The sequence below is a fragment of the Acomys minous genome (genome assembly GCF_964271855.1).
Source record: "Acomys minous genome assembly, chromosome: 11".
In the NCBI taxonomy this organism is placed as follows: domain Eukaryota; kingdom Metazoa; phylum Chordata; class Mammalia; order Rodentia; family Muridae; genus Acomys; species Acomys minous.
The window spans coordinates 11,402,594-11,420,976 of NC_140492.1; the positions used below are offsets into that span (position 1 = coordinate 11,402,594).

The window sequence follows — 18,383 nt, forward strand, 5'->3', positions numbered from 1 at the left end:
ACAAGATTTTTCAATGTAATATTTTATTGACTATTTGTGTATTTCACATCATACATCATGCACCCTGATCACACTAATCTCCCAGTATTTCCAGTTCCATCCCCAATTTTGTGATCGGAAGAAGAAGAAGGAAAAGGAGGAGGAGGAGGAGAAGGAGGAGGAGGAGGAGAAGTAGGAATAGTAGGAGGAGAAGGAGTAGGAGGAAGAGAAGGAGGAGGAGGAGAAGGAGGAGGAGGAGGAGGAGGAGAAGGAGAAGAAGAAGAAGAAGAAGAAGAAGAAGAAGAAGAAGAAGAAGAAGAAGAAGAAGAAGAAGAAGAAGAAGGTCCATTTCTCAACTGTGAGTCTGTGATCATTACTACTACTGAAAATATAGTTTTCTTACCCTTTACAGTAAGTGGAAGGATGGCTTCCACATAGGTTCTGGTGACAGTGTAGATGATGAACATCCTCATGGTCTCCAGCATTAGCATGTGTCATGGACTTCAGCATGGTCTCTGGTGGGAGAACAGACCATGGTCATCAACATGGCTTTCTGCCAACATAACCCTTGGTGGTAGTGCAGGCCACTCACATCCACATGGCCTCTGGCAGCAACACAGATCATGACCACTAATGAGGCTTTCATAAAGTAGCATAGACTATGGAATTCCACCTTGCCTCCTGAGGTAACAAGGGCCTTGGCAGCCACATGACCTTCAGTGGCAGCTGAGAACATAGGTATCTACATGAACCCTGAAATTAAATATGGTCTGGGGAACCATAGCATCCAACAGATACCAACAAGGCCCTCAGGAGCAGCATGAACCACAGAGGTCTTTCGAGGAAGTCCAATCTAGAAATTGAACTGTTCTTCAGCTCAGGCATCTTGTCCTTGCTCAGAACCAGGGGGTGTTTGTGCAGGTGGGCAGTATGTTCCAGGGCAGGGTATGTGAAAGCTCCAGGCTGCTGCAAACTATCCTGTCAACCCTACATAGCAATGACATCTTCCTCCATCTACCACAGCCTTCTCTCTGACCTGACACCACAGTTATCAAGTTATGCCTCTAGTGTTTCTAGTTTAGCCTCTTTCCACCAAGCATGCACAACTGCATTCTTGCATCTTTCTTTCCTTTCTGTTGCATACTCATTCATGGTAATACCATTGGAAACTGAAGTGTGTCACACAGCTTTGCATGCATTTATTATTGCAATGAGACATTGGTCTGGTTCAAGGTTTCTGGTTTCTGAAGAACATAAAAACAGAACCATTGCTGAGACTTATCCTGCTGTTTTCCAGAGTCAGAATGAGGATGCTGCTAGACAGAGGGGCCTGGGAAAGGTTCTTGCAGCCATACACCTCCAGCTCTCTTTGTCTTCTGCCTTAAGGCTCACCAAGCTTGACTTTGTGCTTGTAGTAGCTTTCCTACCTTGTGCTTTCTGTCTTGCAACAGGTCAAGTAGCAGAGGCCACAGCCTTGAAGGCTCCTTGCTCTGAGCTGGCCTGGGGGCCTAGGGGAGGCACTAAGGAGATTCACCTGTTTTTCAAGAGCTCCAGGCTGCTGCACATCTTCCTATCACTGTGCTGGCAACCTAGGGATCATATCAGGCATGACTTGGTTGAGATGCACCAAACAAAGCATATAGATTTGTTATTCTTGACCACTTGAGGCTCTGTTCTGCCATCTCCTTTCTTGTTCCCTGAGTCCACTTTTTAAAAGTATCTTCCCATAAGGTTGATATTTATTTATTTATTTATTTATTTATTTATTTATATGCTTCTGTGTTGGTTGGTTGATTGTTTTGGAGATACTTCAGGCTCTGCAGACTTCTTTCCTGTCACCTCTTCACTCTTTGGAGCCTTCATGGGTCACTCAGACTCCATGGCACCCAGCAGCAGGTGCTGATGGCTTCCTTTGTCATCTTTGTCTTCTCCTGGAATCAAGATCTTAAGCAGGTTCCAATAACTGTATGTTTCTGTATCAATATTCACAACAACCAAGATATGGAAATAATTTATATGTCCAATCAACAAGTGAATAGGCAAAAGAAATATGGAATAATTATACCATCTGGGAAGTATGACATACAAGTTCAAGGAAGAGATTCTTGTAGGTATGACAATATGAATGAATCTTGTTATTATGCTAAGTGGAACTGCTTGGTTATTTAAAGTTTTTATGTAATTACATATTGTATATTAAGCTTATTCTTCATACTTTTCTATCTTCCCATAGATCTGTTAGACTGCTTTATATTATCACATAGCATATATAACTTTATGCATGTTTGTTGCAAGTAGCAATCAAAATCACAGGAAACACATGATAATGACTTTCCAAGACTGTTTTAACTCAATATGATTATATCCAATTGCATACATTTTCTTGCAGAAAATATAACTTCTTTCTAGCTAAAAAATAATCACCTATGTGTATATATATATATATATTCCATTTTCTTTGTATATTAAACTGTTACCAGGTACCAATACTTGCTTTTCAACTTAGATATTGTGCATAGTGTTGCAGAAAACATTGATATCTGAATCTCTCCACAATATGCTATCTTAGTGTGCTTGGATAACTACTTAGGAATGAGGTAGCTGAAGATTTATTTTTGGTTTTTTGGAGAAACTTCCATAGTAAATTCTATACTGTCTGAACTATATTACATTTCTTCTCATGGAATGTAAGTACACCCCTCCATACTTTTACTAGCATTTTCTGATGCCTTTATCAAGTAACAAGATTGAAACATTAACAAAAAGTGTCTCAACTAAAATAGATGGGCGTGAGAGATTGCCTAGTAGTTCAGTGCTTCTACTCTTGCAGAGGACCTGATTGTTTGCACTCAGGTTGAGAAACTCACAATTGCCCATAACTCCAGATATTTGGGATCATAACACCTCTGCTAGTCAACACAGACACCTTCACTCCCCTGAACACACACCTACACTCACATGCACACAAACCTGCACATACACACGTGCACACATCTGCACTAACATATGCTCCTACACGCACATGTACTTGTTCTCATGTGCATACACATGCACTGACATACACACATAATTAAAAATAAAATAAATCATAGGAAAGCCCAAACCCAGATTGATTCACTACTGAATTCTACCAGACATTTAATGAAGACCTTAATAAATGATTCTCAAGCTATTAAAGTGGAAAAGGAAGAAATTGTACCATAGCCTTCAAAAAACCAGTATCATTTTGATACAAACTAGATAAAGACACAATAATAAATAATATTATAGACAACTCTCTGTAATAAACAGTCACAAAAATTATCAATAAATTATTTGCAAACTGAATACAGAGCATGTTAAAAATCTCACTACTATGAGCAAATTTGCTTCATCGCATGATGCAAGGATGGTTGAGTATATACTGATCAATTAATATAATAGTTACATAAATGAAAAGGGCATAAATCTCAATATATGTCAAATCCTTTGACAAATTTATTACTCTTTCATGTATGAGAAATATATAAGGGATAGGAAGAACATATTTCAACAAAAAATAAAGGCAAATTTGGAAAAAATCTATAACACATGGTAAAAGAGCAGAAAAGTCAAAGTGTTTCTGTTAAAGTTAGGAAGAAGACTGTGGAGGAAAGTCTTGAGTGGATGTAACAACTGTCAATAAAGCACTGTTTAGCAGAAGGACAGGAAGTGGAAGGTGGGACTTCCTGGAGAAGGGACAGAGCCAAGATTGACAGTTGAGAGGGGAAGACTGGACAGTTGAGGAGGATCAGGGAGAGAAATAGCCCAAGGATCATAGTGGCAAGTGCTTGGGATATATGTATGTTATGAGGTGTAGAGTAGTTTATTTAGTTTATGAGTAGATTTATATCAGTTTATATTCTGCGTAGGGCTAACAGCTTTTAAGTAGTTTCAGACTCTGTGTCAGTTATTGGCTGAACTGATACAAACTATTGTAACACAAGACAAGCATATTCACTTTTTTCATTCTTTTTTTTTTTTTTTTTTTTTCTTTTTTTTTTTTTTAAAATTAATGGTTATTTTATTGTCAGGTAATTTTTTTTTTTTAATACATTTTTATTAATTTATACATATTACATCTCAGTTGTTAGCCCATCCCATGTATCCTCCCATCCCTCCCTTCCTCCCACTTCCCCCCCCTACTCCCCTCCCCTATGTCTGTGTCTGAGGGGGATCTCCTCCCCCTGAATATGCTCATACGGTATCAAGTCTCTCCTTGGTGACCTATTATCTTTCCTCTGAGTGCCACCAGGCATCTCCATCCAAGGGATATGATCAAATATGGGGCACCAGAGTTTGTGTGAGAGTTAGATCTTCTTCTCCACTCAACAGTGGAGAATGTCCATCGGCTAGTCCGGGTAGGGGTTCAAGGTTTTTACTGCCAATTTTTTCCTTGGCTGTTGCCACAGTTTGGGGAGGACCCCAGGGCCCAGACTCGCCTGTAGTTTTCCAGGACCCACTGGATCCTTCCATTTCCTCTTTCTCCCAGGCTTCTCACACCTAAAGATTCAATAGGATGTCCTCCCCTCTTACCCATTATTCTGGTAGGTACAGTTTTTCATGGGGACGTACACCTTGGGCTAGTGTCTCGATATAAGTGAGTATATACCATTTAGCTCTTTTTGCTTCTGTGTGAACTCACTCATTATGACAATTTCTAGTTCAATCCATTTGTCCACAAATTTTGGAAATTCCTTGTTTTTAATAGCTGAGTAGTATTCCATAGTGTAAATGTACCACAGTTTCTTTATCCATTCTTCTGTTGAGGGACACGTAGGTTGTTTCCAAGTTCTGGCTATTATGAATAAGGCAGCTATGAACATGGTTGAGCATATGTCCCTGTTGTGTGGTAGTACATCCTCTGGGTATATTCCAAGGAGTGGAATAGCTGGGTCTTGAGGAAGCCCTATTCCCATTTTTCTGAGAAAGCACCAGATAGCTTTCCAAAGTGGTTGTACTAGTTTGCATTCCCACCAGCAATGCAGGAGTGTTCCTCTTTCTCCACACCCTCGCCAGCATGAGGTGTCAGTTGAGTTATTGATCTTAGCCATTCTGATGGGTGTAAGATGGAATCTCAGTGTCGTTTTGATTTGCATTTCTCTGATGACTAAGGAGGTCGAGCATTTCTTTAAGTGTTTCTCAGCCATTTGATATTCCTCTGTTGAGAATTCTCTGTTTAGCTCTGCGCCCCATTTCTCTATTGGGTTATTTGGTTTGGTGGTGTTTAATTTCTTAAGTTCTTTATATATTTTGGATATTAGACCTTTGTCAGATGAAGAGTCGGTGATGATCTTTTCCCAGTCTGTAGGCTGTCGCTTTGTTCTCTTGACAGTGTCACCAGCCTTACAGAAGCTTCTCAGCCTCATGAGGTCCCATTTATTAATTGTTGATGTTAAGGCCTGGGCTGTTGGTGTTCTGTTCAGGAAGTTGTCTCCTGTGCCTATGAGTTCCAGACTCTTCCCCACTTTTTCCTCTAACTGGGTTAATGTCTGTGGTTTTAAGTTGAGGTCTTTAATCCACTTGGACTTGAGTTTTGTGCATGGTGACAAATAGGGGTCTAATTGCATTTTTCTACATGTAGACATCCAGTTAGACCAGCACCATTTGTTGAAGATGCTGTCGTTTTTCCATTGAATGGATTTGGCTTCTTTGTCGAAAATCAGGTGAGCAAATGTGTGTGGATTCATCTCTGGGTCTTCAGTTCGATTCCATTGATCCACTAGCCTATTGCTGTGCCAGTACCATGCTGTTTTAATTACTGTTGCTCTATAGTACAGCTTGAGATCAGGTATGGAGATTCCTCCAGCGGATCTTTTATTGTAAAGGATTGTTTTTGCTATTCTGGGCTTTTTGTTTCTCCATATGAAGTTGAGAATTGTTCTTTCAATATCTACAAAATATTTAGTAGGTATTCTGATAGGGATTGCATTGAATCTGTAAATTGCTTTTGGTAAGATGGCCATTTTTACTATGTTGATTCTTCCAATCCACGAACATGGTAGATCCCGCCATCTTCTGATGTCATTTTCAATCTCTTTCTTCAGAGGTTTAAAGTTTTTTTCAAATAAATCCTTCACTTGCTTGGTTAGGGTTATTCCTAGATATTTTATATTGCTTGTGGCTATCGTGAAGGGAGTAATTTTTCTAATTTCTTCCTCTGCCTGTTTGTCATTTGTATATAGGAAAGCTACTGACTTTTTTGAGTTTATTTTGTATCCTGCCAATTTGCTGAAGGTGTTTATCAGCTGTAGGAGTTCTCTGGTGGAATTTTGGGGGTCACTTATATACACTATCATATCATCTGCAAATAGGGATAATTTTACTTCTTCCTTTCCCATTTGGATCCCCTTGATCTCCTTTTGATGTCTTATTGCTCTGGCTAGAACTTCAAGAACTATATTAAAGAGGTATGGGGAAAGTGGGCAGCCTTGTCTGGTCCCTGATTTTAGAGGGATTTCCTTGAGTATCTCTCCATTTAATTTAATGTTGGCTATTGGTTTGCTATATATAGCCTTTATTGTGTTTAGAAAAGTGCCTTGTATTCCCGATCTCTCCAGAACTTTAAACATAAATGGGTGTTGGATTTTGTCAAATGCTTTTTCTGCATCTAAAGAGATGATCATATGGTTTTTCTCTTTCAGTTTGTTTATATGGTGGATTACATTGATGGATTTCCGTATGTTAAACCATCCCTGCATTCCTGGAATGAAGCCTACCTGGTCATGGTGAATGATGTCTTTGATATGCTGTTGTATTCGCTTTGCGAGTATTTTGTTGAGTATTTTTGCATCAATGTTCATAAGAGAAATTGGTCTGAAATTCTCTTTTTTTGTTGGGTCTTTGTGGGGTTTAGGTATCAATGTGACTGTGGCCTCATAAAAGGAGTTTGGTAATATTCCATCCATTTCTATCTTTCGGAATAGCTTGAATAGTATCGGTATTAGCTCCTCTTTGAAGGACTGGTAGAATTCTGCGCTGAAACCATCTGGCCCTGGGCTTTTTTTGGTTGGAAGACTATCAATGGTTGCTTCTATTTCTATAGGCGAAATAGGGCTATTTAATTTGTTTATCTGGTCTTGGTTCAATTTTGGTAAATGGAATCGGTCGAGAAATTTGTCCATTTCCCTTAAATTTTCAAATTTTGTGGCATAAATGTCTTTGAAGTAGGTCCTTACGATTCTTTGTATTTCTTCGGTGTCTGTTGTTATGTCTCCCTTTTCATTTCTGATTTTGTTAATTTGGATAGCTTTTCTTTGTCTTTTAGTTAGATTGGCTAACGGTTTGTCTATCTTGTTAATTTTCTCAAAGAACCAGCTCTTGGTTTTGTTGATTCTTTGGATTGTTGTCTTTGTTTCTAATTTATTGATTTCAGCTCTGAGTTTGATTATTTCCAGGCGTCTACTCCTCTTGGGTGTTTCTGCTTCTTTTTTTTCTAGGGCTTCCAGATGTGTTGTTAGGTTGTTTATGTGGGATGACTCCATTTTCTTTTTAAAGGCACTTAGTGCTATGAATTTTCCTCTTAGCACTGCTTTCAATGTGTCCCACAAATTTGGGTATGTTGTTCCATCATTTTCATTGAATTTCAGGAAGTCTTTTATTTCTTCCCTTATTTCTTCCGTGACCCATGTGTCATTAAGTAGAAAGTTGTTTAGTTTCCACGTGTTGGTATGCTTTTTGTTATTTCTATTGTTGTTGAAGTCCAGCCTTAGACCATGGTGATCTGATAAGATACAAGGTATTATTTCAATCTTCTTGTATCTGTTGAGGTTTGCTTCGTGACCAACTATGTGATCAATTTTAGAGAACGTTCCATGGGGTGCTGAGAAAAAGGTATACTCCTTTGCGTTTGGGTGGAAAGTTCTGTAGATATCTGTTAGATCCATTTGATTCATGACATTGGTTAATGAAGTTATTTCCCGGCTTAGTTTTGAAATCAAAGTCCTATCCTTGAGTGAAAGTGGGGTGTTGAAGTCTCCCACTATTAATGTGTGGGTATCGATGAATGGGGCAAGCTTTGTTAATAACTCTTTTACAAATGTCGGAGCCCTTGTATTCGGAGCATAGATGTTCAAAATCGTGATGTTTTCCTGGTTGACTTTACCTTTGACAAGTATGAAGTGACCATCCTTGTCCCTTTTGACTAATTTTGGTTGAAAGTCTATTTTATTAGATATTAGAATAGCTACCCCAGCTTGTTTCTTGTGACCATTTGCTTGGAATATTTTTCCCCAACCTTTCACTCTGAGGCAATGTCTGTCTTTGTGGTTGAGATGTGTTTCTTGAATGCAGAAGAATGTTGGGTCGTGTTTATGCATCCACTCTGTTAGTCTGTGTCTTTTTATTGGAGAGTTGAGACCATTAATGTTGAGAGATATTAATGACCAGTGATTGGTAAGTCCCTTCATTTTTGGTATTTATAACAATCGAGTTTTTGTGAAGTTGTGATTTTGCAATGGTGTAGTTATTTATTTCTTATGTATTTTTGGTTGTAGTTTGACCGGTTGGGGTGGAGTTTTCCTTCTAGTAACTTCTGTAAAGCCGGATTTGTTGCTAGGTATTGTGTGAATTTGTTTTTGTCATGGAATATCTTGTCTTCACCTCCAATGGTTATTGATAATTTTGCTGGATATAGTAGTCTTGCCTGGTATCTGTGTTCTCTTAGCGTTTGCAGAACCTCTGTCCAGGCCCTTCTGGCTTTCATGGTCTCTGCTGAGAAGTCAGGAGTGATTCTGATAGGTTTGCCTTCATATGTTACTCGTCCTTTTTCTCTTGCCGCTTTTAATATTTTTTCCTTGTTCTGTATATTTTGTGTTGTTATTATTATGTGGCGGGAAGATTTTCTTTTTGGGTCTATTCTATTTGGTGTTCTGTAGGCCTCTTGTATGTTCGTATGCATCTCCTTCTTCAAATTGGGGAAATTTTCTTCTATTATTCGGTTAAAGATATTTTCTGGGCTGTGGAGTCGGTTACCTTCTCTTTCCTCTATCCCTATTATTCTCAAGTTTCTTCTTTTCATGTTGTCTTTTATTTCATGAACGCTTTGTGTCAGGAACTTTTCAGATTTAGCATTATCCTGGATGATTGTTTCCAATTGTGCGATTGTATCTTCAAGTCCTGATATTCGTTCTTCCATTTCTTGCAATCTGTTAGATAAGGCCACCTCTGAGATGTTTGCTTTCTTTTCTGATGCTTCTCGATCGCGTTTTTCTTCCGTGCGTTCTTTTATGATTTCTTCCATTTTTATCTTCAGGTCTTGAACTGTTTTAATAATTTCCTTCATCTGGTTATTTGTGTTTTTCTGAAATTCTTCAAATGCCTCTTTATATGACTCTTTTAAGTCATCAGCCCTCTTGTTTGCTTCCTCCTGCATTTGTTTACAAAATTTATTTGATTCTTCCAATATCATCTTACTTACTAAGGATTTGAGGTGGTTTTCATTTATATCCATTGTTGTTGGGTTCTCCAGGTTGTTTTCATTAGGATTGCTGGGATCTGGAGATGCCATCCTGTTTTGGTTTTTGTTAGCATTCTTTCGTTGTCCCCTTGTCATTTTGGTGAGTCTAATGTTGGGAGGTGGTTTGTAGTGACCTTCCCTGTTTGGGAGTGGATAGTTGATGTCTGCTTATAGGTAGGGTGCCCTTATCTGTGGGGAACAGGGAGTACTTCCCTGGACCAGGCTGGTGATTCAGATTCTACTCCTGTAGATTTTTCTCAACACCTTAGGCTCGAGGCTGAGTCCCGCGAAGTAGGTTTCTGTTTGGGCCTTTTCCCCTTACTGCTGTATCTCAAGTCAGCAGTATTGGGATCTAGAGTAAGGTCAGCACACAAGCTCTCTGGTTGTGTAGGTTGATCCCAGCTGTCTGTCTTTCCTGTTGCTTTGTAGCCAAGACCCCAGGTGGATCAGATCTTCTGGGTTGTAGCTGTCTTAGGAGCGTTCAGCCTTTCCCATGAATTTGGGAGTTCTTGCTGGGTCTGCAGGAGCTGACACAGCTAGGATCTGCCTGTTGGAGATTACAGGATCTGTGCCTGTAACCATACGGTTTCAGGCCACTGGCAGTATCTGAGGAGGTAGCAGTTTCCACGCCCCTGTATGCCAGGCCACTCCCAGCTTGCTATAAATTAGCGGTTATACCCTGCACATATGAGCCTCAGCTCCCTATATTGTGGGATACAGCTAGGGAGAGCCCAGTCAGAGCCAGCAGTTCGTCCCCGTGGCTGGGGACAAAAGCAGGTTAGACCGCTCCCAGACGCTTTAAGGCAGCAGTTATTCCCTGCCAGCAAGGCCCACAGCTCCGGATAAAGTGGGCGGTCCTAACGAGGGCGCGCAAGAATGACCCCTGCTAGGTCTATTGATCAAGTAGAGCCCAGTCAGAGCCAGCAGCTCGTCCCCGTGGCTGGGGACAAAAGCAGGTTAGACCGCTCCCAGACGCTTTAAGGCAGCAGTTATTCCCTGCCAGCAAGGCCCACAGCTCCGGATAAAGTGGGCGGTCCTAACGAGGGCGCGCAAGAATGACCCCTGCTAGGTCTATTGATCAAGTAGAGCCCAGTCAGAGCCAGCAGCTCGTCCCCGTGGCTGGGGACAAAAGCAGGTTAGACCGCTCCCAGACGCTTTAAGGCAGCAGTTATTCCCTGCCAGCAAGGCCCACAGCTCCGGATAAAGTGGGCGGTCCTAACGAGGGCGCGCAAGAATGACCCCTGCTAGGTCTATTGATCAGGTAGAGCCCAGTCAGAGCCAGCAGCTCGTCCCCGTGGCTGGGGACAAAAGCAGGTTAGACCGCTCCCAGACGCTTTAAGGCAGCAGTTATTCCCTGCCAGCAGGGCCCACAGCTCCGGATAAAGTGGGCGGTCCTAACGAGGGCGCGCAAGAATGACCCCTGCTAGGTCTATTGATCAGGTAGAGCCCAGTCAGAGCCAGCAGCTCGTCCCCGTGGCTGGGGACAAAAGCAGGTTAGACCGCTCCCAGACGCTTTAAGGCAGCAGTTATTCCCTGCCAGCAAGGCCCACAGCTCCGGATAAAGTGGGCGGTCCTAACGAGGGCGCGCAAGAATGACCCCTGCTAGGTCTATTGATCAGGTAGAGCCCAGTCAGAGCCAGCAGCTCGTCCCCGTGGCTGGGGACAAAAGCAGGTTAGACCGCTCCCAGACGCTTTAAGGCAGCAGTTATTCCCTGCCAGCAAGGCCCACAGCTCCGGATAAAGTGGGCGGTCCTAACGAGGGCGCGCAAGAATGACCCCTGCTAGGTCTATTGATCAGGTAGAGCCCAGTCAGAGCCAGCAGCTCGTCCCCGTGGCTGGGGACAAAGGCAGGTTAGGCCGCTCCCAGACGCTTTAAGGCAGCAGTTATTCCCTGCCAGCAAGGCCCACAGCTCCGGATAAAGTGGGCGGTCCTAACGAGGGTGCGCAAGAATGACCCCTGCTAGGTCTATTGATCAGGTAGAGCCCAGTCAGAGCCAGCAGCTCCTCCCCTCGGCTGGCGACAAATCTCCTGTATTTTCCCTTTCTGCTAGAGAAAGGCAGCGTGCGTCGCCTTAGGGCAGCAGTTATTCCCTGCCAGTAAGACCCACAGCTCCCGATAACCTGGGTGGATCTGTCGCGGGCCCACAAAGATGGGTCCAGTTAGTTCAGTTGTTTGGGGATTGCCGGCAGTCGGGCCACGCAGCTGGCGCCAAAGGCAGTTCAGACCGCTGGCGTGAATCTCCTGCCGGAGTACTGCCAGTTCCCTTTAGGGCAGTAGTTAGTCCCTGCAAGCGTGACCCTCGGCTCCCTATAACGTGGGCGGACCCACTGGGCTGTGGGAGCAGACCACGCCGGTTGCTAACTGCCCCAGTTTGCAGGGTCAAACCTTTGTGTCTGGCTTCAGCTTGAGCGCAGGACGCGGACGCGGTCCCCAGATCTAGTTGGTTTTGGTGAGACTCGCCACCTGTGTTTCCACCCGGGTTAGGCAGGTGCCGTCCGCAGTTCGGCGCGGTGTGGATGTACAGGATCAATGGTAGTTTCACCCTATTCGCTGAGACTCCTCAGGCTTGGGGCTCCGGAAAATCTCCTCCCCAAATGGCGAATTTGGGTTTTTTGTGCTGGCTACAGCTTGATTGTGGATTCCTTTTCAGAGTTTGGGGAGTGCGTTTAGCCCTCGGGGCTGTCGCTTGTCCCGGGGTTGGACCCCCTGGTGGTCTGCGGAGTTTGGGGTCCCACTCACCTACAGTTCTCAAAATCCAGCAGTCTGTGGTTCCATTCAAGTCCCTGGTCTCCTCAGAGAAGATCAGCTATGGTGCCTACTGGTCGGCGCCATCTTGGAATCTCTCACCACTTTTTTCATTCTTGTTCAGTTTAATACTTGAAGACTTTGCTAAGGACAGTGAGATAAGGAACTAAAGGGGAAACAAACAAGAAAGGAAGACACCAAAGCAGCTCTATTTGCAAGTGATATGGTTCATAAATAAGAGATCCTAAAGAGTCACCAGAAAACTCTTAATACTGATGAGTACTTTAAAGAAAATGGCTGCATACACAATTATCATACAAAAATCACTAGCTTTATTATAAAGCCATGACAAATGAACTGAGATATAATCAGGGAAACAATATCATTCATAATCGCTCAACAAAAATCCTGAAATAAACCTAATTAAAAAACTAAAAGACCTTTACAATAAAAACCTTAAAAAAATCGAAGAAAGAAATTCAATGCATGTGAAAATGTCAAGGATACAAAGTCCATATTCCTGTATTTAGAGGACTTCATATTGTAGAGGTGACTACCTTACCAAAAGCCATCTAGAAATGTCATGTAATTCCTATCAAATTAAAAGGTCATTATTCACAGAAATAGAAGAAATATCTTAATGTTCATACAAAAATGCCAAGACTGTAGATAGACAAGACTTCTGGTTCAGTTTTGCTTACCTCATTAATCTTGAGCTCCTTATTCTTCTTTATTAACATAAGCACTAATTAATTAACATAAACATGAGCAGTGATAATAGCAGATATAAATTTCCCATAATGTTGCTGAGTTTCTTGTAGTTTTGGATTAAAGATTTCTTTCAAATAAAATTTGTGAAAATATTTCATATATTTAACAATTATTCTATATATTTCTCTTTGGGCATTTATCATAAAACTCTCACTAAGTGTGGCATACTTGATGCTGTTCCTCACACTCTGAACCTGGTGTGTTCCTCAGGAGAAGCCTTTGATCATTTGATCCCAGAATTACTATTCTTGTTTTATTGCTAAGATAAATGTACCACTGCGCTTATGTGTTTTATAGGATTTTTGCCCCTCAAGCTCCTTTTCTTAATTTTGTTATGCCAAATTTACCCAGATCACCAGAACCCCGCCCCCCAAAAAAAAGACCACCAGGACTCGATACCAATGCAATAGACACAGTGTCCTATATTACGGGCTTAGAGCTTCAGATCACAATCCTTTCTGACAGAGCAGGATAGGAGAGTGATACCAGAGCTTCAAGGGAAATGGATTTATAAGGAAAAACTTTACTTAGGGGTTGGGGTCCCAGGGAAGTGAGGAAAAAACCATAAGCGGGGGTCAGGAGTCTCAGGAATGTCGACCTTCAGTCAGGTTGGGTGGAAGCTGCATCTCCAGGGAAGTTGTTTTATTTCAGAGAATCACTGGGTGTTAATTGTATCTAATTGTTCCAATGGAGTTTCTGGAGAGTGCTGGCAGGTTTAGGTTACAGTTTGTCACTTTATTGTTGTTTATTTTGGTGAAACATTGTTCTTAAACATTATTTTATTTTTAATGAGTCTTCCTTTGTGTGTGTGTGTGTGTGTGTGTGTGTGTGTGTGTGTGTGTGTGTGTGTGTGTGTGTATGTGCACACGTGTGTGTTGAATATAGGACTTAACCATACTAAGCGAGTATTCTACTACTGAGCTGAACCTCCAGTCTTTTGTCTGTTTATAAATTTTGAGGATAGGGCTCACTAAGTTCCTAACACTTACCTTGGACTTTCACTGTAATCCAAGCAGGTTGGAATGTGAAGTCTTATCGCCTCAGCATCCTAAGTAGCTGAGGTTGTAGTTTTATACTCCCGGGCACATTTCACTTCTTTATACATATTTTGAATAGATGATATAAGAGAGTCTAATAAATCTAACATCCGGGTTTCCTCAACTACATTTTCTATTGGTTTAGTAGTGGGATGAGAGTAATCAACCACTTTTTGATTAGATGTAAGGTCTGCTCTACAAGTTGAAACTCATACCTGGAGCCATTATTGGACCAAGAACCTGTGGCCTGTCAGGCTGTAGGTCCTAGGAGAGAAACTACTATTACTATCCTAAGGGGACACAATAGTAAACAGGCACACATGACACATAATACTCTATAACACTTGCAATAACTCCCTATACGTACTGATTAGTACATCTGTCAACCCTTATCACAGAAGCTTCTTTTTGCAGTGTACAGCAATTAATACAGAGACTCACAACTGGCCACAGTAAAAGACAAAATACTCATGTCCACATAAGGCATTATGTCACACCCATCCTGCCAACACTTGAAAATCATTGTGGAAAAGGAGGTAGGAGAAATAAAAGTCAGAGATAGTGAACGACTATGCAACTATGTTTTCTGGACAGAGCAGGGCCCTGACATATGCAAATTCTCAGCAGGTAGGACAGCATGCAGGAAGACAAAATTCCAGTATGGAGAGTGGAGGTGTGCACAAACTCCCAGACCTAACTGAGAAACTCTTAATAATTGATAGCTTTGGGGTGAAAGGGAGTCTGTTTTTCTTAAGGGTGCAAGCCTTGGGAGGTTGATTATTCTTTAGGGAAGGCCCACATATCTAAGGATACACAAAGGATACGAATTAGACTGATTGGGGAGTGGCACAAACTTGGAGAAGTAAGGAAGATGAGATACATCAGGGAGGAGTGAGGAGAAGGTATAAATATGATAAAAAAATACATTCTAGGAAGTTCTTATAGAACTTAAAAATTTTCCAAAATACAAAATAAGAGCAACAAGGAAATGCAGTACAATGAAACTGCACGGTTTATTTTTATTCATTATATTTTGCCAATGTCTTTGGAAATAGAGTTAAGAAGTGCTTTAAAATCTGCCAAGCCAGCACATTTGTTACCTCATAACCCTAAGTCTGAACTTTTAGTGTTATAATATAGCATATTGAAAGACATCTTACCTTGGAGAGAAATTGCTTTAGGGGCTAGTCGAACAGATTTTTTTTTATTCAAATAGATTTTAAAAATATGCATCATTTGGGAAAAATAGATATATCTTAAATAATTATAATATTCTTAACTCTCTAAAACTGTGATAAAGTCTCATATATTTGAGAAATGTTCATTGTGTTGTGATGATACTGTGAAAACACCATATTGAGTGTATCCATACAATAAAAAATGCTTTAAAGAGTGGACCAGTTATTTTCATGGTAACTTATTTTCATGGTAACTCACTTGGATACGGCAGTGAGGATTTGTCAGCACTTTTTCTTTTCTATGTAAGGCCATGTAAATTTTCGTATAAGACAGAATTCTAAAGGAGAAGTCACAGAAATACAGATGTTCTCTGATTTATGGATGTTAAACCTGCAAATGTTTAATCATAAAATGATGGAAAAGCAATATACATGTAGGAGAAGCTATTGTTTGAATTTTAATGCTTTTATAATACACTGATATCAAATTTGCTACTTGAGATACTGAGCAGGATAAGTAATCTGAACTTCTGAGTCAGTCATATGGAAGTAAACTAAATGTTTTATAGTATATTGTGCTAGTGTGACACTTAGTAAATTATGGGTGCTAAATGTATTGGCTTCTGTTTTTAATATAACAGTGTGTTAGCAGGACGCAACCTTAACATAAGTTAAGGAACATCTGAATACTTACAAATGTACTGTAATTTTATTTGGGGAAACTGAAGAACAAGAATGACTACAGTAACACCTAAAAGCACAGGGGCTAGAAAGATGGCGTCGCAGGCAAGAACACTTAATACTTTTGCAGATGGCCTGAGTTCAGTTCCCAGCACTTTAGTAGTCCTCACAACCATTTGTATCTTAAATTCTAGGAGATCTGAAGTTCTCCTCTGACCTCTGTGAACACCAGTCACATGTAGTAGCCCTCAAATGACCCATTCATGGAAAGGCTAGTCACAAACTGGTGGCAATATTGAAAGATTAGTGAGTTTAAAAGGCATTAATTTTGTAAGTTAACTCCTTGCCGAGTTAGTAACTGAATCATCAAGAAGTGTAGTTGGAGATAGTAAATCACTGGCTGCATGTCTTTGCAGAATATGCCTGTTCCTTGTTCTTTCTTGTGTCGTTGCTTCCCAGTTGTCACAGTGTATGCACTTCCCTTCAGTGTGCCCTATCCTCTTTCATCATTATGTCTCCGCCTTGGTTTAGGCTTGCCCTAGTTGATTATCTATTGCTTTGATGCAATATTCTGACAAAAACCCAATTTGAGGCCAAAAGGAAGTTGTTTCATCTTACAGTTACTGGTTAAAGTTGTTGGTTTTTTTTTTTTTTTTTTTTTTTTTTTTTTTTTTTTTTTGTGGAGGGGAAATCAAGATAGACTCTTCAAACAGCTAGTCATATCATTTCAAAAGTCAAAAACAGAGAGAAATGAATGCATACACGATTACTTGCTTGCTTGATTTCCTATGCTCAGCTTGATCTCCAGTTAAGGACTATCTGTCTGGGGAATGGTACCACCATGGTTGGATTTTTGCACATAAATTAACTTAGTATGGTCTCCCACAGGTATCTACAGACCCACTTGCTGTACACAATCTGCCTTTGTGGTTCTCTTCCAAGGCGATTCTTGGTTGTCAAGTTGACAATTAAAATTAGGCATTATTGGATCTAATGTAGACAGCCTAGCTTAAAATAATAACCTCTCAAAATGAGTTAAATTTCCATCTTCAAGTTGTGTTGTGTGAATGTTCTTTCATAATAACATGAGCTAACGCAACATTTGAAGACAAGAAGTGGACTACGGGTTAAAAGTCTTACACAGGTGCTTGAGTGGGAGTCTGGAAAGTCTGGCAGAGATCATAAGAAGGGGCTTAGAATGCAAAACTGAAGCTTTTGGGGCTCAGAGCACCCAAATGCTTTAGGGAATAAAAACTGTCAATCATAGAGAGTAAAAGCCAGACTCACAGGACTTCACATGCAAATGACTACTCTTTGTCTCCTCTAATACAACATTTGAGTTAAATTATGGCAAAGAATTCACGAATATTTTGTCTGAGTCCTATTCATTTGAGTCAGGCTAAATTCAAAAGCAACAACCTAATAAGTTTGTCAAAGCAAATTTCAAGAAATCACTGCATTTTTGTGGTAGTGTGGTTATAATTGGCTGCATTTGGCCAAATTTACATGCAAGTCAGGAGCAAAGAAGTAGACCGCCCCCCCCCCAAAAAAAGTTAAAATACAGTTTGGCTAGTTAATGAGCATACTTCGTATTTAAAAGAAGGTGATTGTGAAGCCTTTGGAATGAGTTTCTGGGGGAAGTTTGAAAAGTTTGGCTAAACAAGCGAGAATGCTCTATACCACACTAAAGCTACTGGAACTCAGACACCTGAATGCTGGTATGAATGTGGGGAACAAAGGCTGCGCTCACAAGGTTTCAGATTGATGTGAGCAGTGTGGAGAATGGAATTAAACTTCAGTTGCCATCAATTCTGACAAAGAATATCTGACTTACTGACAAATTAACATGCCGTGTTCATAGACAGACACCCACTCCCTGTGAATGCGTTATTGGATCATGTTAATATATTGGTTTTAGTAGGAGAAGAGAAGTTACCTTCAGAGGAATCAGCCATTTGCTCAAGATTATAAAATCAAAGCCTAGGAATGAATCCAGAACTTTTTTTCTGAAATAGCTTGATTGTAGAAAATGCGCTGAGAACAAAAAGAGGAAATGGATGCTTGTGCTTAGCATGATAAAGCCCTGAAATTAGCTCCTTCATATGATGCACTGTCTCATGAGGTTGCGATGAATAACACATTGCCACAATCTCAGATAATTTAGTATTATATTTTCCTTACACTAATAAAATGAAATAAAGTGATCCCATTAATCAATTTTGCATATACGTGTTTTGTTTCATAACTGTCAGTTCACTAGTCTTAGACTGCAATCACTTTCCTCCTGAGTGAAAGGAACAAAATTCTTTGCTTTTTATGAATAGGAACCTACAGTTCATGTTCTATTAATAGATATACTAAGCGCTTTACTGAACATTACAGATCATTTTTCTAATGCACACTGCACATTAGCAAATTGATTCTTGTGAGACAGCTATTTTTTCTATTTTTAAAAGCCATTAAGTAATGCTTCTTGGAAGCTGACTTGGTCTTAACTGCTCCACTGTTGATAGTAA

At 40.6% G+C, this 18,383-nt stretch overlaps 1 long non-coding RNA gene across 1 annotated transcript in view; it reads right to left on the reverse strand.

Annotated features, from left to right (window-relative positions):
• The window catches only part of LOC311609341, a 98,945-nt gene that overhangs the window by 62,609 nt on the left and 17,953 nt on the right, over window positions 1–18,383 (reverse strand). The window contains exon 2 of the long non-coding RNA XR_014783361.1: window positions 383–494. This is a non-coding gene — a long non-coding RNA (uncharacterized lncRNA). The remainder of the gene's footprint in view (window positions 1–382; window positions 495–18,383) is intronic.